This window comes from Canis lupus, chromosome 34, assembly GCF_048164855.1.
Source record: "Canis lupus baileyi chromosome 34, mCanLup2.hap1, whole genome shotgun sequence".
Taxonomy (NCBI): domain Eukaryota; kingdom Metazoa; phylum Chordata; class Mammalia; order Carnivora; family Canidae; genus Canis; species Canis lupus.
In genome coordinates this window covers 8961030-8988561 of record NC_132871.1, presented here as the reverse complement: position 1 = coordinate 8988561, position 27532 = coordinate 8961030, and the positions used below count along the sequence as shown (strand labels likewise).

Genomic DNA, 27532 nt, shown 5'->3' with positions numbered 1-27532 from the left:
TAGATCAATGTGGAACAGATGTTGAAAGCTTGTGAGACTTGTCACTATGTTACTTATCCCCAAAGTTTATTCTGATTCTTCATCAATTTGTTATGTTAAAAAGTGGTTTCTTTTAAATTGCATCCTTGTTTTTTTCAGGCTGAGCATTTCTCTATAATGCATTAGCCATTTGAATTTTGTAGCTCCTTTGTGCTCTTTTCCCATTTTTCTTTAGAAATGTTCCTGTTTTGGCCTGTTGTTTTGTGAGAGCACTTTGTGTTTTAGGGACATGGATTTCTTCTCTGCACTATAGGTATTTTGCCCAGTGGATTGGAATTTTGATTAAGATTTAGTCAAATGTGACATTAACTTAGTGGGTATGGGCATGTTTTTCAATATTGAGTCTTGCTTTTTTTTTCTTTTCTTTTTTTTCTTTTTTTTTTTTTTAATTTTTTATTTATTTATGATAGTCACATAGAGGGAAAGAGAGAGGCAGAGACACAGGCAGAGGGAGAAGCAGGCTCCATGCACCGGGAGCCCGACGTGGGATTCGATCCCGGGTCTCCAGGATCGCGCCCTGGGCCAAAGGCAGGCGCCAAACTGCTGCGCCACCCAGGGATCCCTCTTTTTTTTTTTTTTTTAATTAATGAGACACACACACAGAGGCTGAGACATAGGCAGAGGGAGAAGCAGGCTCCCCAGGGGGAGCCTGATGCGGGTGTCTCACTATTTGAGAATAATATCTTAAACACTTCTGATCTAAGGAAATTATAAGGAGTAAAGGTATGGAGTGATTTTTTTCCAGGCCTTTCAGTTTATTGCCTTGCCTCGGAGTAGAACTGTTTTTAAATCATTTGAGAAAACTGAGTAGCTTAAGTATTTTTACCAGCTAAGTGATTGGATTCCATCTGGTTGGTTTTTGATATATTCTTTTTAATGATTTTACCACACTTATCTATTGTTATTCCTTTTCAAAGCTAATATCTTTGGCTCTTTGAAATAGATTGTTCACATGGGTCCTTATGGCTTTGAGAGTCTGACAATTTTATGATTATGCAAATGTTATTGAGCTCATCTTGATGGATGTTCCCTGAGCCCTTGGTTGATTGCATAGAGACTTTAACTGTCGCAGGGTTGGCTAGTGTGACCTTCACATCAGGCTGCGTAAACCATGCTTGCCAGGGATCCTAGGACAGTTTGGAGCAGTTGCCTGGGCAACCTCACTTGCTTCTAATCAAATGCCCAAAGGATAACCCAAGTCCCAGTGGGAATGCCTCATCCGAAGGGAGGAACTCTGTCTTTAGCAGCGGAAGTGCATTTGTCAATTTTAGGGCACTTTGCTAATGTTGTGGGGAGATGAGGTTATGCCATGATCTGACAACCAGGGAAGGGAGAGAATGAAAGAAAAGTGCATCAAGAGAACAAGGGTGGGATGCCTGCCTGGCTCAGTGGTTGAGCGTCTGCCTTCAGCTCAGGTCATGATCCCGGGGTCTTGGGATTGAGTCCCGCATGGGGCTCTCTGCAGGGATCCTGCTCCTCCCTCTGTGTCTCAGCCTCTGTGTGTGTGTGTCTCATGAGTAAATAAAATCTAAAAAAAAAGAAAAAAGAACGCAAGAACAGGGGTAGAAGAGTGGCAAGGAGAAGAAGGTCACATTGAAATAAATAGAAATCAAAAAATAAATACCAGCATAAAAACAACAACAATACTGTAGCACAGGCACTCAAGATGAATGCCAAACAAAACAAAACAAAACAAAACATCCCATGGCCAGTAAGTGAATATCTGGTGAGGGAAAAAAGAATGGTGAAGACTTCTAAAAAGCATACACAAGAACAATATTTTTCGCTGAAACAGACTCATCTAATGTGTTTGGCTTACCTCGGTCTAAGGAACAAACATTGTTTTTATCTTGTATTCGTCATTGTAGCCTGAGTAAATCATGAGTGATTTTTCTGGAATCAGAATGACGCCACTCAGAATCATAGGACACACTTTTACTTGTTAATTCCATGAATCAGAGCTGTTGCAGATTTGAAACTAGTGTAGTTAAAGTCAGTTTGGTTTTTCTCTTAAACAAAACAAATCTATAGTATGCCAAGATGGTTATTATGACAGGTGGCAGTGTTTTGGCTGCTTGAATGATTAGAATGCAGATTTGAGCAGAAAGGCGTTGTATAGCCCTGGGATGAAAGCTTTTCTGGGAACATCAATGAACTGACCATTCTCTGTTCTCAGAACCCTCAGTCAGGTGCTTAATTCATCCCATTACATTTAAAAAAAAAAAAAGTCTGACTCACTCCTAAAATACCTACAACTGCTCTTAAGACTCCCTTTTTTTGGGTCGCCTGGGTGGCTCAGTGGTTGAGCATCTGCCTTTGGCTCAGGTCATGATCCCCGGGTCCTGGGATCAAGTCCCACATCGGGCTCCCTGCAGGGAGCCTGCTTCTTCTCTGCCTGTGTCTCTGCCTCTCTCTCTGTGTTTCTCATAAATAAATAAATAAAATCTTTAAAGAAAAAAAAGATTCCCTTTTTTGAAGATCTCAAACCAAGTCCAGGAGAGATGCAAACATTAGTCAAAACTGGCATACCTAGCGCATGATCAGAGCTATCCAAGGTAGTTATTTGATAAATGTTGGACATTGATGACGTTGTCCAGATTTCAGACTCTTTGAAAACGTGAGCCTTGTTCAGATATTTTTTAGAAATTGGATTTCATAGTCGCAGAAAACTGTGGTTTCAGTTAGAGTTCTGGCCGGCAAGGGATGGCATGTCTGAGTTTACCTGAGGAGCATTTAATTGAAGGAATGTTTAAAGAGTTGAAGGGAGGACTCAGGGAGACCCCAGGTGATGGCAAAGCACTCCACAGGTAGCCGAGGTAGGAGCTGACTCTGTCTCCAGGCCAGAAGGAATGAGGGAGGAAGCCGCATTCCTGGGCCCCAGTGAGAACTGCCCCTGGAACTGTAAGCATAGATCCAGCTACAGGCAGGACTGGGGCAGGCGGGGAGACGGGAGCCTGGGAGAGGAGTTGACAAATATGTCAACTCTCCTCTCTCCTCTCTAGTCTTTCGCTGGTGTCTTCTGTTAGGCAGCTCCATCGGAGAGCTAGAGTAAGGGATTCTGGATAATGCATTTTATAGAGGCTCCAGTTCCTGGAGGCAAGAGAAGGGCAGAGAAGGGTGGGTCGTGGATGTGGAGTGGGGAGGGGCAAGTGGAGAATAACCAACCAGTGTGTAAATCTTCTGTTCTCTAAGGATCTCCTTGCCCTTTGAAAGCATAAACATTTGGAAGAGAAGTTATTTATAGAAGAAGGTTCTGCTGGGTAACAGAACCAAGACACCAGTCAGTCTCATGATTTTCCCAGCTCATCACTCCCTTGTGCTCCACCGAGTCTAGTGCATGTTGTACAATTGCTGTTATTTCTTTATATGTATGTCTCCCTCCCTGGACCTCAGTTACAAACTTCCTTTCTCCAGCATCTAGCCTAGTGCCTACCATTGAGCAGGAGCTTATGTCTTGAGTAGGTGATGGAATGACTGTTTCCTAGCCTTTCAGGATAATTTTGACTTCTGTAGTATATAGGCATACCTCGGAAATGTGAGCATATATCATGATAAAGGGAGTCAGATGAAATTTTTTGTTTCCCTCTGCATATGAAAGTTATGTTTACTCTGTATACTAGTCTATTAATTGGACAGTGTACATACCTTAATTAACAAATACTTTATTGCTAAAATGCTAACCATATTCTGAGCTTTCAGTGAGTCCTAATCTTTTTGCTGGGGGAAGATCTTGCCTCGATGCTGATGGCTGCTGACTGACTGATCAGGATGTTGGTTGCTGAAGGTTGGAGTGGCTGTGGCAATTTCTTAAAATAAGACAAGTTTGCTGTATCGACTGACTCTTCTTTTCATGAATAATTTCTCTGTAGCATGCATTGCTGCTTGAAAGCATGTAATATTCTATCTAAATTCTTTGTTGTCATTTCAACAGTCTTCAGAGCATCTTCACCAGGAGTAGATTACATCTCAAGAAACTACTTTCTTTGTTCGTACAGAAGTAGCAGCTCCTCATCCATTCATGTTTTATCATGAGATTGTACAGTTCAGTTACATCTTCAGGCTCCACTTCTAATTCTCTTGGTATTTCTACCACATTGAGGTTACTTCATTCATTGAAGGCTTGAACTGCTCAAAATCATCATGAGGACTGCAGTCAACTTCTTTCAAACTCTTGTTGATGTTGATATTTTGACCTCTTCCCATCAATCACAAATGTTTTGAATGGCATCGAGATTGGTGAATCCTTCCTAGAAGGTTTCAATTTACTTTGCCCAGATCCATCAAAGGAATCACTATCTATGGCAGCTGTAGCTTTATGACACATATTTCTTAGATAATAAGACTTGAAAGTTGAAATGACTCCATGATCCATGGACTGCAGAATGGATGTTTTGTTAGCAGGCGTGAAGACAACATTAATTTCATTGTATATCTCCATCAGAGCTCTTGGATGACCAGATGTGATGTCAGTAAGCAGTAATATTTCTCAAGGAATCTTTTTTTTCTAAACAGTAGTTCTCAGCAGTGGGCTTAAAATATTCAGTAAACTGTGTCATAAACAGATGTGCTGTCATCTATGCTTTTTTGTTCCACTTACAAAGCACAGGGAGAGTAGATGTTACATAATTCTTAAGGGCCCTAGAATTTCAGAATGGTCAATGGGCATTGGCTTCTAATAAAATCACCAGCTGCATTAGCCCTTAACTAGAAAGTCAGCTTGTCCTTTGAAGCTTTGAAAGTAGGCATTGACTTCTCTTCACCTATGAAAGTTCTAGATGACATCTTCATCCAATATAAGGCTGTTTTGTCTACACTGAAAATCTCTTGTTTAGCATAGCCACTTTCGTTAATTATCTTAGCTGGATCTTCTGGATAACTTGCTACAGCTTGTATGTTAGCACTTGCTGCTTCACCTTGCACTTTTATACTATATACAGAAAGAAAAAAAAATCAACTCCAGAAGGTCAAAGTCTTAAATGTCAGGAAGAAAACCTTAAGACTTGGGGTTAGGGAAGGATTTCCTAAGTGTTTTTATACTTTCGGTCTTCAGAGAAGATTTCTTAAGATACAATACCTCTCCCTGAACATTTAATATGAATGATTGACAAGTTGGACTATATCAAAATTAAGAATTTTGTTCATTTAATGAAGCTTATTGAAATTGTATGATGCCTGAGATTTGCTTCAGTATAATTTGTGGAAGGGGGGGAAATTGGGGTATAGATGAAACAAGATTGGCCATGAACTGATCATTTTTGAGAATGTACAAGGAAGTCCTACCAATCAAGAAGAAAAGCATGAACAAGCCACTAGAAAAATGGGAAAGGGTGTGCATGGGTATTTTATAGATACAGATAAGAAAGTACATATGGCCAGAAAATATGTATAAAATGTTCAACATCATTTGTGATTTGAAATACAACTGAGAGCCCCAATGAAATGTCATTTTATACCCATTCAGTTGGAAAATTTGAAAGATCTATTAATGTTAATGTCAAATGTTAGGACAGATGGAGATCCAGAGGATCTCACACCTGCTAGTAGATTGGTGCACGTACCTTAGAAAATAGTATTGGCATTATCTCATGACCGTATTTCCAACATTTTACTCCTAAGTATATATATGAAAGAGATTCTTGCACATATGCACCAGGAAATATGTGCAGAAGTATTTATGGCAGCACTGTATACAACATCAAAAACCTGGGAAAACCCGAAATATCTGTGGGTAAGAGAGTGGATGAATAAACTATAGGATATGCACTCAATGGGACGCATACCACAATCAAAATAAAGTATAATGAGTCATAGATGAGTCTTACCAATATAAAATGAAAAAATTTTTTAATACTACCTACAGTTTCCTTTTCTATAAATTTAAAAACAACGAAAATAATTACTCCAGGTTTTAGGAATACATATAGATGAGATAATACATAGAAAGGAAAGCAATAGAATGTTGAGTACAGGATTCAGGGTGGTTGCTACCTCAGGTAGTAGGAACCAGGAGGATGAGACTGGGAGGGCCATTTGGATAGATAAGTTATGGTAAAGTCTAATTTTTGCAGCAGGTGATGGATTTGTGGTCATCTTAACTAGAGCTTAGAAATGAAGAATGAGTGAGTGAAGGCAGCTCATGTGGCCCAGAGATGTGAATGTGTCTCCTCTCAAGAGGGTGAGTAATCTAGCTCTGTGCAATTGAGGTTGAATAAAACCAGAAAGGAGGATTAGGATAAATGGAAAGGGAACAGTAGCATAGTACATTTACCACCAGGAATTTGGAAATTATACATAGGATCATCAGGGTTTAGGCTAAGAAGCTATCACAAAGAGACACAAGTAAAACCAACTGCCCAAACAAGATAGATGATCTCTTTCCCGCTTTCTCTGTCTCATTCGCATAATAGTTTAGATCATAGCCGTTCAGTAAAAATATGTGAACCACGTGTGTCACATTAAATTTCCCAGTAGCCATGTTAAAATAGGAAAAAAGAAACAAGTGGAGTTTGTTTTATTTTATTTTTATTTTTAAAAATTTTTTTATTTATTTATGATAGTCACACACACAGAGAGAGAGAGAGAGGCAGAGACACAGGTAGAGGGAGAAGCAGGCTCCATGCACCGGGAGCCCGACGTGGGATTCAATCCCGGGTCTCCAGGATCGCGCCCTGGGCCAAAGGCAGGCGCCAAACTGCTGCGCCACCCAGGGATCCCCTGGAGTTTGTTTTAATGACATATCCTATTTGACGCAATACAGTCAAAATGTACTCAGCATGCACTCAGTAGAAAAATTACTAATGAAATGTGCTCTATTCTTTTTACCTTACTAAGTCTTCAAAGCTCAGGGTATTTTATACTTACAGCACATCTCAGCTTGGACACTAAATTTTCATCAGAAATACTTGATCTGTATTTAGATGTCACAGAATTTACAATTGAACAAAGTCATTTCACATACCCAAGATGTTCTAAACATACTTAAGTTTTTCATTAACTAAATCAAGTATTAGTATTTAAGTTAATTAAAATTACATCATATTAAAAATTCAGCCCCTTTGTCTCACTAGCTACCTTTCAAGTGCTCAGTAACCACATGTGGCTAGTGTCCATCTTAGTGAAAGAGCACGTCCAGTTCATTAGTTGTCAAGACAGGCTCCCTAGTCTCTTGCACCAGATCAGCAGTGTTAACATCACCTGGGAACTTGCTAGAAATGCAGATTGTGAATCAGAAACCGTGAAGGCTGGCCAAACCAAAAAATTCCGATGCACACTGAAGTTTGAGAACCGCTGGTAGAGAGGCCATTCAGAGGCCTAGGCTCCATCATGTACTACCATCATAGTATTGTCCTCCTCTGCAGAGTAGAAGCTGGCCACCTAGAACCGCTTCTGCATCCGACCTGTAGGCAGGTTTGGGACTGGGGAGGAGGGATAGAGTGGGCAAGCAATTTCCTTTTTTAAAGTTGGTGACCCAGAATTACATACCTCCTTCTCAGATCCCTTTGGGTAGAGCCAAACAGCCACTACCACCTGGCTGCAAGGGAGGCTGGGAATTGTAGACTAGCTGGCCGATCATGTGCCAGCTAAAGCTTGTGGAGGGAGTTCTGTTTCTGAAAGGGAAAAGTGGGAGGCAGCCCGTGGCTCAGGTTTAGCGCCGCCTTCAGCCCAGGGTGTGATCCTGGAGTCCCGGGATCGAGTCCCACAGTGGGTTCCTTGAATGGAGCCTGCTTCTCCCTCTGCCTGTGTCTCTGTCCCCGCACCCCCCTCTGTGTGTGTCTCATGAATAAATAAATAAAATCTTTAAAAAAAAAAGTGGGGAATGGATCCTGGAGCCCAACCTCACCACAACGCGTAGGTACTGTTTGATTTATTTGGTGACCTAGAGCTTAGCCTTGGTTTTATTATTACACATTATCCAATCTTCATTGGTATATTGGGTTTCTTGGAAACGGCAAACAGACCAAATGCAGATGCACCGAAGGAAGTCTTAAAGGTGCTATGAACTATGTAAATCTGGAAGGTGCCAGAGAGAATTTGAGCCTGTAAGATCAGCCCCTGACCATCCTTCGTTGAAGCAGAGGTTGTGTGTGGTCCATCGTGGGCACAGCAGAATTTACCCCTAGGCGAGATTATTCAAAGGACAGGTATATGATCGTTTCAGTTCCACTCTGAAGAGGTAATACTCATGGACTAAGTTGCTTAGCCTTTTACTGTCAGGGTTTAAATGTGTTACATTTTGCTCTTGTTTCTGTTGTCTCGAAATCACCCGAGTGGTGCTCCTTCTTCCCAGAACACCAAGCTTCCCTTCTGCCCACTACTTTGTTCGGGACCAACAGCTCCCAATTCGCCTTCCCAAAGTAGTCCCAGCGATACCCTTGCTCGGGGCCTTTCTGTGCTATACGGTGGAGGGAGATCCTGTCCCGAGCCTCGAGTATTCTTGTTTTTTTTGTTTTTTTTTTTCTCAAGTATTCTTGTTTAACTTACTTCTCGCACTAGGAAACAGTTGACAGTGACTCAGCAAATGTGATTTAGAAAAAAAACAAAATAAAACAAAACAAAAAACTAGCATATGATTTATAATTGGAGCTGACAGTGGCTAACAAATAATTATATAAAGAGATTTCCTAATGGCCTGAATAGAAACAGTCTATGGTATCGTGCCTGGAATGTATTCATTTTCTTAATATTGGGAACTGAAAATTATTTTACACTCTTTATAGCTCTTGAAGCACTTTAGAAGCAGCTGATCCAAGAAACATGTTTGATATTATGAGTCTAGAAATAGGAAGAGCTGCTGCTTCAGTCTTTGGATAGATTTGAAATCAGGACCTCTCCTGTAAAAACAAAACCAAAAAAAATGAGAAAACACTCCAAAGGAATCCTTGAATTGCCTTCAGAAATGAAATACGTGGTAAAAGTGAAATTGGGGGGCAGCCCCGGTGGCTCAGCAGTTTAGCGCCGCCTGCCTTCAGCCCAGGGCGGGATCCTGGAGACCCGGGGTCAAGTCCCGAATCAGGCTACCTGCATGGAGCCTGCTTCTCCCTCTGCCTGTGTCTCTGCCTCTCTCTCTCTCTCTCTCTCTGTCTCTCATAAATAAATAAATAAAATCTTTTTTTAAAAAAAGTGAAACTGGGAATTAGATTAACAGCTACTTCTGTTGATGAATTTCTAATTCCTGTGAAGTGGCCTTGCTCCCTTGACACTTGTGGCCATTTCCATTGTTGCTTGCCTTATTTTATCATGGCTACTTCTCTGAATTGGTTAAGGCTTCTCAATGGGCTGTAAGCAGGACACCTTCATTTCCGGCAGTTCTGTTTTCAATTTTTTTTTAAAAGATTTTATTTATTTATTCATGAGAGACACACAGAGAGAGGCAGAGACACAGGCAGAGAGAGAAGCAGGCTCCATGCAGGGAGCCCGATGCAGGACTCGATCCCAGGACCCCAAGATCACAACTTGAGCTGAAGGCAAACACTCAACCACTGAACCACACAGGCATCCCTCTTTCTTCAGTGTTAATTCATCCAGAATAATTGGAATTATGGTGACTATTATAACTTACTCCAGTTGGTCCTTAAAATGCTTAGTGTCAGATTGAAAAACCTCATCAAAGAACCCCAAGCCCTTAATTTTTCTCACACTTTTAGAGCTGTCCTGGGGGAGCCCTCTGCCCTCTGGATATAAGTAAGGTGGTGATGATGTATGTGGGAGCAGTGATGGGTTGGATGTTCAGTGGTTGTAGCAGGAGCTTTGGCATCTTAAGACACCTGGTCACAGATGAGCCATTTAATCTCCTTATTTTCCCATCGTTCATAACGATAACCTACTTCATGGGTTGTTGGGAGTGTTAGGTAAGATGATCCACTTATGATGAGCTTAGCATAGTATCTAACACATAGAAGTACCTTATAAGTACCAGCAATTAATTAGTATTATTATTCACAGTAGTAGGTGCAGCTCTAGAGACACTGAAAATACTCTTGCCGGTACAGTTTATATATTTAAACAATAATAGTTCTCCAGGGCTAGTTTTTCTCCTTTTCTCTAAACTTACTTTATTTAGCTTTTGAATAATACTAATCTTATAGTCTTAAAAAATGATATTCACTCAGTATTAGATTAAAAGGAGAAAATGCAAATATTTTGCTAACAGTTCTTAATGGTAATTATATATCTGAAGTTATGTCACTTACTCAGTTTCTGTGGTACCTAACACTGCTTTGGAGAGTAATAATGATGACGACAACAACAACAGCCTCAACCTTTGCACTTACATCTGAATTATTATGGAGCAGGAGAGAATACCTGTCCAATTCAGATTAACATTGTTGAGAATTCACAAGTTATGAAGTGTCAACTTTCCTGGACTTCAGCTCTATCCAGTAGTATTTGGGGCTGTAGTATAATCCACTAGCTTGCTACTAAAGTGCTAGATAGCTAAACAGATAGCTTTTTTTTTTTAAGTTTTTTTGATTTGAGATAATTATAATTCATAGAAAGTTGCCCAAAAATGTACAGGAGGTCTTGTGTACCTTTCACTCAGTTTCCCTCAAAGGTAACATCTTCTGTAGCCGTGGCACAGAGCAGAAACAGGAAATTGACCCTGGTACCATCCATAGAGTTTCTTCAGATATGTAAATATTTTCTTTCGGTTTGTAACTTGTCTTTTTATCCTATTCATGGGATCTTTTGTAGAGCACAAGTTTTAATTTTTTATCAAGTCCAATTTATCAATTTTTTCTTTTTTTGTGGTCTAGGGTTGTGTTTTTCTTTCTGTTTTTTTAAAAAGATTTATTTATTTATTTATTTATTTATTTATTTATTTATTTAATTTTATTAATAAGAGATGCACAGAGAGAGGCAGAGACACAGGCCGAGGGAGAAGCAGGTCCCCTGTGAGGAGCCTGATGTGAAACTCCATCCCAGGACCTGGGATCACAACCTGAGCCTCAGCTCAACCACTGAGCCACCCAGGCGCACCCTAGGGTTGTGTTTTTCAAAAGCAGGTCCACACAGCACCTGCTTTGGCATCATCTGAAGTGCTTGTTACAAAGCCTATTTGCTTGGGCCCCACCGCAAACATTCTGAATCACACTCTTGGGGGTGGGGTATGATGGTCTATTAATTTAAGAAACTCTGAGATCTGAGAACTGCTTATTCAGAGAATTTGACCTTGAATCTTTTTTCCCTCTTTCTCTACCTTGTCTATAACTGATCGCGTTCATTCCTACCACTCGTATTATCAAATATGTGTGATAACTTCCACACAACCCTCTGATGGGCTCTCAATTAGGTGCCCTGCTGGATGCTCTCTGCTGCTGTACATAGAAAGCCTTTAATCAATGGATTATTGGTTAGATGTTACTTTCCAGGACCCCTGTGAATAGGATGTAATAGAATAAGAGCCATCCTAATTATTTTTTATAGATTGTCAAAAAGGCCAGACATTGGTCCTGATGCTTGAAATTACCTAGTTATATAATATTTGGGGAGGAGGGATCTAGTTATATAAATAATCTTGGGGTTGTTTCTTTTGTTATTTGGTCTTACTTGTATCTCCTATTCCTTTCATTAGAGCAGATAATTTGATATAATCTCTATTTGGAGAATAATTCACAGCATTTGGTGAATATCAAGATTTCTGTGATTGAACAACCTAATATTCAGATATTTGGTTGCTCTTTTTACAATTTTAAGTTTTGTTTTGTTTTGTTTTGTTTTGTTTTAATCAGCATGGAGAACTCTTCCCTGGGTGTCTTTAACAGCCCTCTGAAAAATGACAATAGCATGTCTGGATATTTTATTTGATTTTGGAATGTAATTGGAACCTTTATTAAAACATCAATTTAGAATGTCTCAATTTTATATCATTTGTTTAAAGTAGTTTTATAAAAAAATTTATCTTTTATAGGTTAAAGTCTCATTTATTTGTTTTTTAATTTTTTTATTATAAGTTAAATTCTCATGTTGTGTGTTCTCTGGAGTCATTTGCTCTATTTAATCCATGTTTCTGATTGCTGCAGTCCCTTAAAAGTTAAATTATCCCTTTAAGATGATAGGGCACGCTGTAACAGGCCTTGTGCTAAAAGGTAGCAGCTAAAATGATGGTGAAGTGAAACCGTGTTTCTTTTATGTGGATCTTGGAAGAAAATGATCAGTCTACGAAAATAACGCTTACCGGTCTTTGTGTCTTCAGCAAGTACAGTCAATTAGGGTTTACCGGCAAGAAATGAAAGCTGATTTTGTCTTGGTTGTAAAATTGGATTCACTTATTACCGGAGTAGAGAGTAGTGACAGCTTTAGGCTGTGGTGTCCATCCTGTAATAAGGAGCAACCTGGGCTACTGTATCATGATAGTGTCTTCTTATATGTGCAGCTCTCAAGGAGAGTTGATGACAGAGAGATTTGATTTCCATGTGGGCCAGCTAGCTCTGGTGACTCAGTCTCCACTAACTTCAGATGGTCACATCGCCAGCAGGTGCCGTGGATTAATACAGGGGGATCTAATGACAGTGTGGTTGGTGTGCCTGAACAGAGACATACTGTTAAGTAAGTGGTCACCAGAACATGCTGGTAGGAATATGTTAAGAATGGTGCAGTCCAGGAAGCTTGAGTCCTCCCCAACCCCCTTGGATGTCAGAAGTAGTCTAGCCGTTTGTAGGCAGGCCTTGGTCTTGGACCTCATCATAAGCTGAAACAATTTATCCTGCAAGATTGGAGACCCTCTTGACCTTGACTTCCTATCACTCCTTTCCCTCTCATTCTTCCTACCACCCAACCTGGTATTTGCCTCTGCTCTGGTCCCCAGCGTCCCTTCTGTCTTGTCAGTTCATCTGGTTTAGGTTTCATTGCCTTAGTTTGGACCTCAAGTAGGCCAATCTAGCAGGAGTGTGATTTTTATTATGTTTTGGCCTCCTCTGAGTTATCTGGCCAGTATTGACCTTGAGTAAACCCTAATGCTATTTATTCTTTTATCTTTTGCTCCAAGGATAAATGACTTTTTTTGCATAAATGTTCAGGAAATTGATGGATTTTCTTTTTCTCCTGCCAAACCCTTATAGATGCTTGGTAAATCTTTCATGTCCCTCTAACTGCTTCACCCACGTAGGGGCTTTTCCAAGTGACTTCCCCTCTGAAGACCCTACTTCCATCCCCATATCACTGTAGAATTTTTGCTGCTTTTCTAAGGAGATACTTCAAGGCCATCCGATATCAGTTCCTTCAACTTTCATCTTTTTGATCTCCAGTTCTCTGTATTTACTGTGGTCTCTGCTCCCATTCCCTGTTTCAAACGGAAAAGGTCTTCTCTTTTCCAGGGCTCATCCACCTGCTTCTGCCCTTAGTCATATACCTTCCCACTCTTGTGAGACCCTGCTTTGTCATTACATCCTTTCTCTTTTTTGTGACTTAAATTTGATATTTTCTTACCATATGAAAATGTGCTGAGACCCTCTCTGATCTTTTAGAGCAGGATTTCTCAGTGACTGACTATTGATATTTTGAGCACCATCAATGTTTTATGCTGGATAATTCTTTGTTATAGGGGGCAGTCCTGTGTGTTGCAAGTTATTTAGCAGCAACTCTGGCCATTGCTCACCAGATGCCAGGAGCAGTCTGGGGGGTTCCCACATGTTGCCAAATATCTCTATAGGGGCAAAATTCTTGCAACCAAGCCATTCCATCCATCGCTTTTCTGCTTTTCTTTTCATTCCCATTATCACCAAGTTTCCCTGTGGACCACTCACTTCTTATCTTTGCTTCCTCACCATTCAATCAGATCTGAATCAGGCTTCTGACACTACCCATTACCGAAAGTGCTCTCAGAGGACTGAAATGACCTCCTGGCGGCCAAATCCAGTGACTGGCCTTTTCTCAGTTCCTTAATTTTCTGCAACTTTTGACACTGTGGCCTCATTTAATGGTATCCATCTTATGTATTCTTTTGGCTTTCCTCCTAGTTCCCTGTCTCCTTTAGATCTCCTTTCTCCTAGACTTTCTAAATATAGGGACTCCCCTCTGTGTAGGTCTCTGCTGTCGTCTTTTTCATGGTTCTCATCCCTTCTCCTGTCTCTTCTGGTCACTGCTATGCAGATGACTTCTAAATATAGATTCCATTTCTCAGCTGCACTCTAGGCTTATGTGTCCTTTTGCCTTTTGGATGTCTCAACCTGATCTTCTACTTGACACATTAACTCAGTATATTTCCACATGTTTGAAAACAAACTTCTCACCTTCCCTCCTTCCAACAGGACCACAGACCTTTATTTCAGTGGTTCCTCAAACGTTTTGGTTGTACACCACATCGCTAAAAAGGTTTTTGTGCCTGTTATATCCAAAGTAGGATATTTATTAATAAATTTTATACATGTACAATAGTGTTAAGTTTTAAAACATGAAATAGAAATTTTGCAAAGGATAGGGAAGATGAAATTAATATGTAAAATTTTACAGTAAACCCTTTATGTTCTTTAAAATATTAATAACTTAATATACTTCCCTTTTTAAAATCCAGTTTTAATACTTTGTCATACAGAAACCTAGGTAGAGTTTCTTTTGATTCTTGATTTTAATGTTGTCTTAGTTGAAAAGATACCCCACAAATATGTGGATTCATATAGAAGAAGTATATTATTGGCTATACTTGTGAAATCATAATTCTTAAGTAGAATGGTGGTTGTTAGGGGTTCAGGAGAGAAGGCAATGGGGACTTATTGCTTTGTAGGTACAGAGTTTCAGTTTTTCAACATGAAAAGAGTCTGGAAGTGGATGGTGGTAGTGGTTGTCTAACAATGTCAATGTACTGAATGCCACTGTACCATACAGTTAAAAATGATTTAGATGGGGACTCCTGGGTGGCTCAGCAGTTTAGCACCTGCCTTTGGCCCAGGGCGTGATCCTGGAGTCCTGCAATTGAGTCCTCGCATTGGGCTCACCGCAGGGAGCCTGCTTCTCTCTCTGCCTCTGTCTCTGCCCCTCTCTCTGTGTCTCTCATGAATAAATAAATAAATAAAATGTTAAAAAAAAAAGATTTAGATGGCAAGGTGCCTGGGTCACTCAGTCAGTTAAGCATCTGACTCTTGATTTCAGCTCAGGTCATGATATCAGAGTTGTGAGATTGAGCCCCACATTGGACTCTGTTTTCGGTGGGGAGTCTGCTCCTGTCTCTCACTCTCCCCTCTCCCCTCACGTGCTTTCTATCTCTAAAATAAATAAATAAATCTTAAAAAAATGATTTATATGGCAAATGTATGTTATGTGTCTTTAACCACAATTAAAAATAATAATTTAAAAAAAGTGCTTAGCGGAGAACCAGTCACATAATAATTACTTATTCAAAGTCAGTGTTAATTATTATTATTTCTATACCATTGTCATTAGTGATTATCCCCATGGGCCCATTCGTACTTCTCAGTGTCTTCATTTTGGTTCAGTAATTGATTACCTTGGGGCACCTGGGTGGCTCAGTGGTTGAGCATCTGCCTTCGGCCCAGGGCGTCATCCCGGGGTCCTGGGATCGAGTTCTGCATCGGGCTCCCTGCATGGAGCCTGCTTCTCCCTCTGCCTGTGTCTCTGCCTCTCCCTCTGGGTCTCTCATGAATAAATAAATAAAACCTTAAAAGAAAATAATTGATTACTTTGTTCATTGTCTCACACGTAGAGCATAGTAGGTACTGAAGAAACAATTACGGAATTAATGATATGGCAGCAATGGGTTAAAAAAACTTTTTTTCTTCACATTAGGCATTTAGCTCTATGAAAATGGGCATGGCTTGTGAGTATATCCTTAATTCATTTTTCTTCGATGCCTTAAATGTCCCAATGGCATTCAGCATGGGTGGTTATTCAGTGTAGAAGTTTATATTTCAGGCAGTTAAACACAGATCCTCATTTTACTCTAGAAATTCTGTTGCCACATATTGTGCATTAGCTGTTTAAAAAGTTTTATTTTGTGACCTTTAAGAAGGTGTTAGCATGATTGCTTGGACAAAAGTGGATTTCAGATGATTTTAAAGTTTGTCTTCTGAAAGCAGGGTAGATATGGGAAATGTGCACTAAGAGAAAGAAAAGGGGATACTCAGTCTCAGTCTTTCATGGCTAAAACTCTGCCTTTTACTTGCCTGCTTAACCAATTCTATTAGATTCTTTTTTGTTGTTGTTGTTAGATTCTTTTAATCTCATTTCACAAAATAGCTGCCTTCTCCTTCTTTCTTCATTGGCTACCAGTAACCTTTTTGAGCAGTCTAGCTCAGCAGCCTACTTTCCAGTAAAATGTAATCACAATTCCCACGTCGCTCTTGGCTTCACTGTCTGCTCCTCCTAATCCCCCCCTTTCTGCGTGAATCAGCAGATGCGGATGACGTCATCTTTCTCTTTGGCCGGCTCGCCCGTGTTAAATGTCGCCCTGCCCCAAGTCAAGCGTGGTGAGCCTGCTTCTGCAGTTTTTGCTCTTATGAAATCAGTGGAGATTTGGAATGCACAAAGAATTTTGGATCACAGCAATTTGGTTAAAAAACAGAAATCAACCCAGGGATCAGATATGGGTTAGGAGTCCCTTCCAACCCGAAACCGTGAGTCAGTGGTTGATATAATTAATAAGTGATTTCATACCGTCTCGTAGGACTTTTCAGAATACCACCAGTTGGCCAAAATGTGAGTAGGTTATTGATGCCTTAAGTTTTTATCAAAGAAATAGTAGATGAGTTTACTTCATCATTTGAGTCTTATCTTAAATATTAATAAAAAACGATAAAGGGTTTTTTTGTTTACAATAGCTATGAAAAAATGTGCATAATACATGAACCACAAGAAAGCTTTAAAAAATGTAGTTGTGTTTTTTTTAAATATGTTATTTAATTATTTGAGATAGCACATGAGAAAGAGCACAAGTTGGGGGAGAGGCAGAAGGAGAGGGAGAAGCAGGCTCCCCCCTGAGCAGGGAGCCCCCTGTGGGGCTCAACCCCAAGACCCTGAGATCATGACGTGAGCAGAAGGCAGACACTTAACCAGCTGAGCCCCCCAGGCGCTCCAACTTTTATTTTCTTATATAAAATTTATATAATATTATATATATAATATTGTTAAAATTATCTTCGTGTATATTTCATATATTTTATTAAAACATTCATTTAAGTGTGTACTTTATAAGATATATAAAATCGAAAGCACATATAAAAGTCTATAAAATCTGCAGTGCTCTGTACCTGGTTTATTCCAAAGACTTCTCTGCTTTCTCAGAATGTAAATTGCTGTGATGGAGAGTGAATGCACCGTTCACAGGTCTTAGGGATGATCTGTCTTCCGCTCATTGGTCTGCTCCGTGGCGTGGGAATGGATGTATCCAGAGGTGAGTGAGAGGGGGCGCATGCCAAAGAAGGCAGGACATCCTTTACCCAGTCGAGCTGCTAATCTAGATTGTTAAGAGTGAAATGGCACATGCATCGCATTTCTGTGTCGTTGAATCCCACCGCTTACTTGACTTTCCATCTGGGGGTGCTTTCTGCTGTGCTCCCCTATTCAGTTGCTGCAGCCAGAAACCTGGGATAGCCTTTGATGCCTCATTCCCTCCTGTACTCCTTACCCATAGTGAACAGTCCTGTCCATCCATCTCCAGAATTTATTGCAAATTCATCCTCTTCCACTCCCATCTTAAAAAATAAAACAAAATCCAAATCTTTTACTTGACTCCAAACTATTTGGCGCCAGCCTACAGCTCCCACTACGTTTCATGCCTTCCTCTCCTTCACACTCTACACTCAGATGCTGCCAGTTTTTTTCAGGTCCTTGGTATGTCCAGCTCTTTCTTGCCTCAGACCCTTTGCACATGCTGTTCCCTCTCTCTGGAGTGTCCCCTCTTCTTTGGTCTCAGCGTTAACTTAAATGCTAGTTTCTCTGAGAAGGCTTCTCCTGCTTTCAAGTTAGGTTAGGTCCCTCTCCTACTTTTTTCTCATAGTAGTATGTCTTTATCCCTTCTAGCATTTAAAATTTATAATCACATGCTTAGCTCTTCTTCTTCTTCTTCTTCCTTCTTTTTTTCTTCTTTCTTCAGGTCTCTCTATAGGTCCATGAGAGCAAGGGGAGGTCTGTTTGGCTTAACACCACATTCACACCTCCTAGGACTATGTCTGACACATAATAGGTGCTTGGTGTATTGCATGAATGGAAAAATATCTTTTTATAATAAGAGAATAATAACAATATGACAGTCCTAACATTTTCCCCGTGGGTGGTAAAGGTAGTAGATAGCTTTCCCGAATTGAAGGCTTTCAATAGATGGTGCTACTACTGTATGCTGTTAGACTTTCACGTGATTCCGAATATCCTGGTGTTTGCTATTCACAGGGAGACTACTGCTTATGCTTATTTCATGGTTCCTGACATTTGGTTAACAATTTAATTTTAAATCACTACTGAGACATGCCTCAGATGGAAAAAAAAAAAAGAACTTATCTAGGTTGTTTAAAATGTATGAGCCCTACTGTACTGTGTAGAACAGCAGAAAACCATTTGCTTTTTGGTAGTGAAGAAAAAGGTGTTTTCTCTCCGTGCATTATTTTTGCCCGCCCCCAGAGTGCTAAGTTCCAGATGCAATAGTATCTCTGTCATAAAAAGATCTTGATTGAATGGTGGGTAAGGCGGTAGCACCATATTAAGAGGTATTTTTCCAGAGGATGCTCCGTTTCGGAGGTAACAGGGGATGCAAGGAAGAAGCGACATGACGGATTTGAAGGCCCCGCTTCTTCCTAGATGGTTCGGAGGAACTCAGGCCTGTGTCCCGCGGCCAGTGGGCTTCGGGGGAGTCCGCGCCGCTGGGAGGCCCGCTTGACTTTCTGTAGGTGCCTTTTCCAGGTGTGCCGGCTAGGTGCACCGGGACATGATGCCTTAGTGTTTTCTTCTTCTTCTTTTTTTTTTTTTTTTTAATTTTTTAAAATTTTTATTTATTTATGATAGTCCCAGAGAGAGAGAGAGAGAGAGGCAGAGACACAGGCAGAGGGAGAAGCAGGCTCCATGCACCGGGAGCCCGACGTGGGATTCGATCCCGGGTCTCCAGGATCGCGCCCTGGGCCACAGGCAGGCGCCAAACCTCTGCGCCACCCAGGGATCCCCTGTTTTCTTCTTAATTAAAAAAAAAAGAAGAAGAAGAAGAAATCCCTACTGTAACATGTGGCAGCCTCTCCATAACTGCGCTTCTGCTGACCCGGGGGCGCCGAGGCGAAGCGGGTGCAGTTGGGCGGTGTCGCCGTTCGCTGGGGTCGCAGCTCCCGGGCTGAGGTCACGGTCTCGCCGGGCAGTGGCCCCGGTGCGAGAGGCCGGGTGCTGGGCACCTGTCCAGGGCAGCGGGGCCCAGCCCGGGGGCGGGGGGCGCAGGTGCATGTGCGAGAGGGAGCAAGAGGGGGCTGCAGGGGTTTGGGGCCGGGGCTGCTGCGCGCTGGGGGCCTCGCGGGGGGACCGGGGCTACTCCGGGGGGGCCGGGGTCCAGCGGAGGTGGCCCCTTCCGTCCGGGCCACAGGCTTCTGGCCCCCGCTGGCAGCTCTGCGCTGCCGACCCCTCCATCCCCCTTCCGTCCCCCGCTTCTCCACGGGTCACCGGGTCACGAGGGGCCTGACGAGCCATCTCTCAGCCCGCGCTCCCTTTCGTCCCCGTCCCGGATGCCATGTCCAGGCTGTCCCCTCTGGTGGCTCCCGGGCACCCCGCCTGTGGCCGCCTGTGTCGCCGTCCTCACCCCCCGGGGCCTTCCCCCACGCCAGGCCCTTGCGTCCTGCAGCCCGGGGCCGGGCACGGTGCCCTCCTCACCCGGGGCCCTCCGCGTGTCCAGCAGCCCCCCGCCCCCCGAGGCCACCCAGGGGCCCCAGGCTCTCTGTCGGGGCCCGACCAACGTGGAGCAGAGGTTCTTTCCATCTCTCCGTCTACTAAGGAGTCGTCCCTCAGTTTCCCAACATAGAAGCCCTGGTGTCGTGTTAATGGGGGGTCATCGGGAGACCTTCCGAGTGGCGGCCTGCCAGCCCGCCTCCCTGCCGGCCGCCCTCCCGTCGCCTTCGGGTCCCCTCCGGCTGCTGGGTCGGATTCCATCACCCTCCTTCCTCGGGGTCCCCGGCTCCCCGACCGTCCCCCCCGCAGGCCAAGGCCCGGTTCCACACGCCCGCGGTCGGCTTGCCGTGTCCCCAGCCCCTCGCCTTCGGCGTGCAGGCCCCGTCCTTGACTGTGTCCTGCTCTCGTCCTGTTTAGATCCTTCTTCCACGTTCCTTAGTAAATTTCAGCTCACGTCTGTTTTCTCTCGCGCCCCCGAAGAACTTTTCAGTTTGGACAAAAAAGTCCTTTTGTCTTTTCCTGCCTTTCCTTTGACAAAGTCCATCACCTCTCGTTCCGTGTCTCCTTTTCTTGTCCCCACCCATTTCTGGTGTTAATGTTTGTATTTCTGATCCTAGGTGGTTTTTGGTTTTCCAGTTCTCCACATGCCCGTGGGAGGACACCTAAGTCAGCTTGGGGTGTCGTCCCAGTTTCCTTCTGCTTCAGGATCCTGGTGGGGAGAGTTGGCGGCCGCCCCTCGGAGGGGCTGTGGTAGGTTGCTCCTCCTCATCACCTCAGCGGGGCCCTTCGTGGCCCGGGACCTCTCATTTCTGTCAGAGGAGCCATCTCCCTAACGTGCGAGGCTGGTGGTGGGTGCTGAGGGTCTGCTGGGTTGCAGGACCCCCACGTTCTCCCTCTTCCTCCTCTGCCGGAGCACCACCCTGTCCCTCCCTCCTGGCCCAGGAGCAGGGCTCCTGCGGGGCCTGCTTCCCGTGCAGGTGTCGGGCCCTGTGTGATGTGTCTGGGCCCCACGGCCGTGCCCTGTGCCCCTGTTCTCGCACCGCTGCCCCTCTGCGCCCTCACTGGGGTGCAGCGGCCGAAGCAGCTCTTCTGGAGATTGGTGTCTCTTCTGACACTGACGGGTAATCTGAAGTTTGCGGTGTTGCGTGTCCCTAATTGTGACAAATGGCGTGGGCCTTGCGACGATATTTGTCACTTTGTTGATTGTGTAGTCTTCTGGGAAGGATGTACAGAGAGCTTACGTCCATGCAGACGCATGGTCCTCCAAACTGGAAAGCTCCCACGGGAAAGGTACATTCCCCCCACTTTTATTTTTTATTTTTTATTTATTTTTTTATCCCCCCCCCACCCCCCCACTTTTAGATGAGCAAACCAAGACTCAGAAAAGCTAAGGAACTTGGCCAAGATGGCACAGATACCAGGAACCAGGATAGGAAGAGAATTTCTTCTTTTGCTTAAATCAGAGAAAGTTTGACTTGCTCTTAGGAAGTTTACTTATGGTTTAGCAGCAGGACAATATGAATTTTAGGTTTGGGGGCGCCTGGGTGGCACAATTGGTTCTGTGTCCAACTCTTGATTTTGGCTCAGGTGGAAATCTCAGCGCTGTGAGATCAAGCCCCACGTCAGGCCTCGTGCTCAGCGTGGAGTCTGCTTGTTCCTATACCTTTGCTCCTCCCCCACCCCTAGACTGATAGATAGATAGATAGATAGATAGATAGATAGATAGATAGATAGATAGACAGATAGGTTTTAAAAGGGATTCTTCCCTTTAAAAAAAAAAAGAAATTTCAGGTTTGGTTGTGGGTGTGATGGTATGTGAATATATACAGACTGAAAGTTTATCCTTTTAGGACAAAATGGAATTTTTTCTGTGATTGTCTCATGATGCACGTTGTTGAAGATCAAGAAAGAACGTAATCCGACTTGTGACATTAACATTGGTCTTTTTGGGCAGCTCGGGTGGCTCAGCGGTTTAGCGCCGCCTTCGGCCCAGGGCGTGATCCTGGGGACCCGGGGTTGAGTCCCATGTCAGGCTTCCTGCATGGAGCCTGCTTCTCCCTCTGCCTGGTCTCTGCCTCTCTCTCAGTCCCTATGTCTCTCATGAATAAATAAATAAAATTTTTTAAAAAATTGGTCGTTTTAAGGTTAGAAAAGCACAGCCACTGGTGGAGGATGGCTCTATCATTCTGGAAGGATCAGTAAATATACTCCACACCTACGACAGCATCAGGTTCCTTTTACTGAGAAGGTGATGATGGAGACATTTGTATCCAGTCTTCAGTCTTCTTAGTATTTGCCTTGAGCATTTGGTTTGGGGATTTGAGGCCTAGGAGTGTCAGGTGTTTTAGAGGGAGAGATGGAGTTCTCTGCTTCATTTCATTTTCTGTCTATACAATTAACATCTACTCTTGATGATTTTTTTGAAAAAAAAAAAATACAAGGAAAAAAATATCAGCTGAAATCTTATTATCTAGAATCAGCTATTATTGATTTTCTGGTATTGTTTGCTCTGCTGGTGTTTTTTGTTTTTTGGGGTTTTTTTCCTATTGTGTATTATACACGACAGTTTGTAACCTATTTTTTTTGATATACCACTAAAATGTGAACATTTTTCCAATAAATCATCTATGGCGTGATGTTTATTGCTCTAAATTTATTCCTTTACATAGATGTGCCATACTTTCCCTAATTAATGTCTGCTGTTATTGATTTAGGTTGCTTAAGGTCCTTTTTGGTATTATGGCATTACAGGGAGTATTTTACAAATATATATCTTTGTATACACTTCGATATGTAAGGGGCAACTGACTCTCTTTTTAAGATTGTCATTTTTCTGCTTGGGGAAATAGAATAAAATGGGCAGACCCTTTTTACTTTCTATTTTTACTTTTTAGTTTCTATTTTACTTTCCTTCAACTTTTCATCTTTGTTTTGTGTTTAAGTAGCTCCCTACAGGCTCATTCCTTCACATCTCAGTTTTTCTCCCTAGAGTTCACCTTTACATCAAATTATTCTGTTTTCTATAACTTTGAGTGCTGTCTATATGCCGTTGATACCCAGACACTGACCTTTCAGTCAATCTACAAGTAAATCTCCAGCTGCTATTATAAAATCTGTAACAAGGTGTTTGATTCATAATCTTGTAGCAGCACAGAACGTTTATCATCTGTCCCACTCTCCCAGCAGGAGAGAGTTCTGAGCTGCAGAGCCGAGTTATCTAACTGCCTACTGGACATCTTGCCTGAGGTCACCGGTAGACATTTCAAACTTCAAGTGTAAAAAAATAATCAAAGCAGCTTTTTTGGGGGGGGCGGGGAGGGATTACTGTGTGCCAGGAATCATGCCAAATGTTTTAAATGCATATGCCCTTTCTGTCATCACAATAACCACGTAGATTTACCATAATTCCCATTTTACAGATGATGAAAACAGACCATAGAAGGTTACCTAGAAGCTAGTAAATCTTCCTGTGCTTTTTTTAAAAAATTTTTTTAAAGATTTTATTTATTTATTCATGAGTGACAGACAGACAGACACACACACACAGAGAGAGAGAGACAGGCAGAGAAATAGGCAGAGGGAGAAGCGGGCTCCATGCAGGGAGCCTGATGTGGGACTCGATCCTGGAACTCCAGGACCACGCCCTGGGCCGAAGGCAGACGCTAAACCACTGAGCCATCCAGGGATCCCTTCCTGTGCTCTTTACAGATAAGCTGTGTGGTTTGCAAAATGGAATTCTTAATGTTTCACCCTAGAGTGTCTTCCCAGGATATTTCTTGTCTTAATAAATGGTGGTGAGCTATCTACCCGGGAGCTCATGCCAAAAAATTTGGGAGACCATCCTTGGTACCTCTTTCTCCCTCATTTATCAAGATCTCCTGTTGATCCTATTTTCCAGATATATCTTGAATCATGCCCTCTTCTGCACACCTACTGTGCACCTTCAAGCCCCCACCCCACCCCCAAACCAGGCCCCTGGGGCATCCTTCCTCAACAACTCCTGACCCTGCTTCCGTTCCTGCCCTTTAGGACTAGTTCTTACGCACAGGGTGGTCTTTTAAATATTCAGATCTAATCCTTCACTGCCCTGTTCACAGGTTCCCATTGTACTTAGAAGGAACAAAACCCCTGCTTTGACTTAGAAGGCCACCACTTCTCTTTCCGGCCTCACTCTCACCTCCCTTGACTAGGACACACTTTCTCTTCCTCACGGTGCCTGCACCTGCTCTTCCTTCTGCCGGAAATGCTCCTCATCTGCATTCTTCACCTGACCAACTCTTGCTCCTGCTTCTGGTTTCATTTTAAATGAATGAAGATTCCTCTTTATTTTTTTTTAAGATTTTATTTATTTATTCATGAGAGATGCAGAGAGAGGCAGAGACACAGACAGAGGGAGAAGCAGGCTCCATGCAGGGAGTCCGATGCAGTACTCGATCCCAGGACCCTGGGATCACAACCTGAGCCAAAGGCAGATGCTCAACCACTGAGCCACCTGGGTGTCCCGAGGATTCTCCTTTATATTCTTAGATTCCTGCTATTCACCCTCACGGCACTGAACACAGTGTGTAGACTCATAGTCTTAGACTCACTTATAATATAACCTTAGACTCTGGGGTATTTATCTGATAACTGCCCTTCCTGCCCCCCTCACCTGTCACTGCCCTGAGAAGATTCTGTGTCTATTTTGTGTCCCCTGAACCTCAACCCTAAGCACAATCCTTGGCACATAGTCCACCAAATATTTAAATTATAAAAGCATGAACATGTTGAGTTCTGGCTGCACCTGGAAGTGAAATGAACTGGGCTATCTCTCCCATCTCTCCAGGAATGTGAGTAGATAGTTGATTTTCTGTGTTTGTCCAGCAGGAGAACCTAAGGCCTGCAAGCATGGGACCCACCTTTAGGCAGACAAGGGAGTGGTGGGCTCAGGGTGTGGAAGATGATACATAATGATAGAGGCAGGAAGAAAAAAGAACCTCAGCTCTGCTTCTATCCTGGTGGGAGGCCCCTTGTGATCCCTAAGAGGGGTTGAAGGATTGAATTAGCCCTGTTCTTAAAGTTTTTATTTGGTGAGCCATCTACTCTGTCAATATTGTGAAGTCAACTTAGCAACAGTTACTATGAGTTGTTTTTTTCCCCCCTTCCTGCTTCTCTCAACTAGAGGAATATCTGTGTCTAATTTTCTATGGCGTAAAATGTCATTAACTGTGAGCATGCCATTTCTGCTTACAAGGGCTCTCCATGGAGCAGAAAGGAGATTCCAAGGGGCCCTTCATGGTTGATAACTGCGGAGGGGGGCTGTTCAGCAAGAGCCTCCCAGAGCCCGTGCTGTGTCATTATGGCAACCTGTCCTCCAAGGCACCTGTGTGCGGCTCTTTTAAGGCTCAGGGTCGTTTTGGTTTCGAAGTCCATTCTTTGTGGTCATGCACCCTTCCTGCCTAAAGCAGTAAGGTCACAGAACAACAGTGTTGTTTTACATTCTAAATTCCTGTAACAAAAAAAAAAAAAAAAAATTCCTGTAACAGTGACAGTACCTTCTGTGGGCACTGGCACCAAATGGAGACAATTTCTGCTCTACTGTGTTTTCTTCATCCAACTACAGTGGTGGTGGCAACCATCCTGCACATGTACTTGTTACGTCGTTTCACTTTTGGAAATGCTGGACTCCTGCTTCCTCCTATTTCCATGCTTGCGTGCTTCTCCTTTGGATTCTGGAGAACATCTGAGGCTAAGGAGTGGTGTTCTGTGGGAACTGCACTTGGCCATATGAGCTTCTACACCAAAAATGCTCCGTGGGCCCTTGAAGATTGCAAGGGATCAGCAGAAATTGGCAAGCCCTGTCTGTAAAGGGCCAGATAGTAAATATTTGGGGGTTCATGAGCCATATGGGTCTGCCGCTAACTACTCAACTCTGCTGTTGTAGTGTGAAAGCAGCCATAGAGCCATTGACAGTACAGAAATAAATGGGCATGGCTGTAGGCCAAAAAAACTTTTATTACAAAATAAGCAGAGGGCAGGATTTGACCTGTGGGCCACAGTTTGCCAATGTAATTAGCATAATTGCCCAAACCAAACATTTAAAACAAGGAGGATGATTCGGATGAAACAAAACATGGGAGACTTTTGTTCTCCTATGGTCAGTGGTTTTCATTAAACAAATAGGACTGGGTTAGATGCCATCTGTATCACAGATAACAATATTGGTACTTGAGGCCATTTGAATAGAACCAAATTTAGATATGTAGAAGGACATAAATCCTATCCCATTCCTTATAATTAATGTTGACACTTCTAGACTGTCTTGGGTCAGCATGAATTAGATGTCTGCCTTCCTTCCTAACTGGTCTGATGAGATCATGACACAACTTCATCTTAGAATAGTTTTGGATCTAATGCTAAAATAATATGACCTCTTGGTAATCAGTACATTTGGGATCACAGCATGTGATAATGGCCCCTCGTGTGACTAGACCACTAGTTTCTGTAACCCTGAACATTGCTAAGAGAGGGGACTGTGAACAGAATCTAGAGAAGGTGCCAAATACTGGCGGACATTCAAGCCACTGTACAAGAGAAGTCGTTACTGTTGATGAGTTCCAGGAAATGCTTTTGAAAGAGAAGTAGAAGTGTATGACAAATTGAGTTAGTTGGGGTTTTTCTTTTGGGGGGGGGGTGTTGTTTTGTGTTTTAGTGAGGAAACTTCTTCCAGGAGACATGAGAATTTTAAGACATTGATGATTAACTTTGATGTGGGTAAAGGTTTGTTAATAATTCAGTAGTTTAATGGAATTTTAGATCTAGTTCAGCCCTTTCCATTTCACAGTTGGGGAAAGAGAGGGTGTCCCAGTAATGTGATCCTGCTTATTTTTATAGTTTGCTATGTTATCTACATGCCCTGTATTCTAAAGGGATTAAATTCAGAGCCAGCAAATAAAAGTGAGTTTCACAGTTAGTGTGTTCTTTAAGGGCATGCTGATTTTATCCATTGTTGTAGTGGAGGTGGGGCTGTGAGTTGCCATATTTAGTAAATAAAAATATAGGACACCAAATTAAATTTGGATTTCAGATAAACAAGGAAATTTTTTTTAGTATAAAAGTTTAATAAAAAATGCAATATTTGAGACATACTTATACTAAAATATTTCTTGTTTATTTGATACTCAGATTTAATTAGATGGTTCTATATTTTATTTGAACCATACTGGGGGCCATGGGAACTGAGGGAAATATAAACTTAGAACCCAAGTTTAATGGTGAAGGTTTTGTGAACAGGGTGATAGCTAGAATGGGAGCTAAAGCTTGAAGCTTTGGTTTTTCTTGAAATGATCAGTACTTTGGTTATGGTGTTGTGTAATGTGCTCTACCTTAAACAAAAGAAAAAGAAATGGGCAGTTTCAATCATGTTTTGTTTAGTAATTTCATAAACAGCAGCTCAGATGGTGTTCCTTGGGCCATCCTGGAACCCAGCAGTTGGCAGAGTTAGCCAGCACTTTTTAGGGAAGTCATGTGGAAAAAAATGGACATGGCGTTGGAGACTGCCTGGGGAGGAGTGCAGCAGGTCACTTCCCACAGGGCAGAAAGGCCAGGCCGGAGAACTGACATGAAAGGGGTATGTTCACCTAAACTGGGTCTTAAAAGATGTTAGGACACTAAAAGTAGGCACTTGGTGCATACATCTATTATTTGAAGA

The 27532-nt window shown here is 42.5% G+C and overlaps 1 protein-coding gene across 5 annotated transcripts in view; it reads left to right on the top strand.

Annotated features, from left to right (window-relative positions):
* The window catches only part of OSBPL6 (oxysterol binding protein like 6), a 208390-nt gene that overhangs the window by 39795 nt on the left and 141063 nt on the right, over positions 1–27532 (top strand). For 2 of the 5 annotated variants that reach the window (XM_072811119.1, XM_072811110.1), the window contains exon 1: positions 16444–16686. The exons of 1 other annotated variant lie outside the window; for it this stretch is intronic. The gene's annotated coding sequence lies outside the window, so the exon portion shown is untranslated. Of the gene's footprint in view, positions 1–16440; positions 16687–17361; positions 17381–27532 lie in introns of those variants that run through there. 2 more of the 5 variants (XM_072811122.1, XM_072811109.1) reach the window with 2 other exon arrangements.